This window comes from Myotis brandtii, unplaced genomic scaffold (assembly GCF_000412655.1).
Source record: "Myotis brandtii unplaced genomic scaffold, ASM41265v1 scaffold274, whole genome shotgun sequence".
NCBI lineage: Eukaryota > Metazoa > Chordata > Mammalia > Chiroptera > Vespertilionidae > Myotis > Myotis brandtii.
In genome coordinates, this window is record NW_005360425.1 from 3,372,233 (window position 1) to 3,372,760 (window position 528).

The following is a 528-nucleotide window of genomic DNA, read 5'->3' on the forward strand; positions in this document are numbered from 1 at the left end:
GAATCCTGGGGGTGGGGAGGCGGGGCCGTGACCCATTCATGCCGGGAATCGGATCCAGATGTTCCCGTGGCGCGTGCAGCTGCATCCTTGCCTTTTTTGGCAAAAAACGTGCGGCCGCGAGCGGATCCCGGGCCGCCTCCGCTAATCCTCGGTTAGAGGGGGGAAGGGGACTGAGGGTCTGGGCCCAGACTGGGGACCCGCACCGGGGGCTCTGCGGGACTTGGAAAGGACTACTAAGGGAGGGGGACAATTTGTACCAGACGGGGAACCCCACCTGTACCCCCGCGCTCCGGTAAACCCCTCCCTTCTCCGGGGAGGAACAAGCCCTTAGCCAGCAGGCTAAGCCCTAGAGGGACGGTAGCAGCGGCGGCGGCGGCGGCGGGGATCCCCTTTCTCCGGAGATTTCCCACCCTGTGGCCCGCAGCTCCCCCCTCTGCCCTGCACTGAGGTCTGGAATAGCCTGAGCCTCCTGGTCTGCATAGCAACCCTCTTTCCCCTCCATCCCCAGACAAACACACAGGGCCTGTG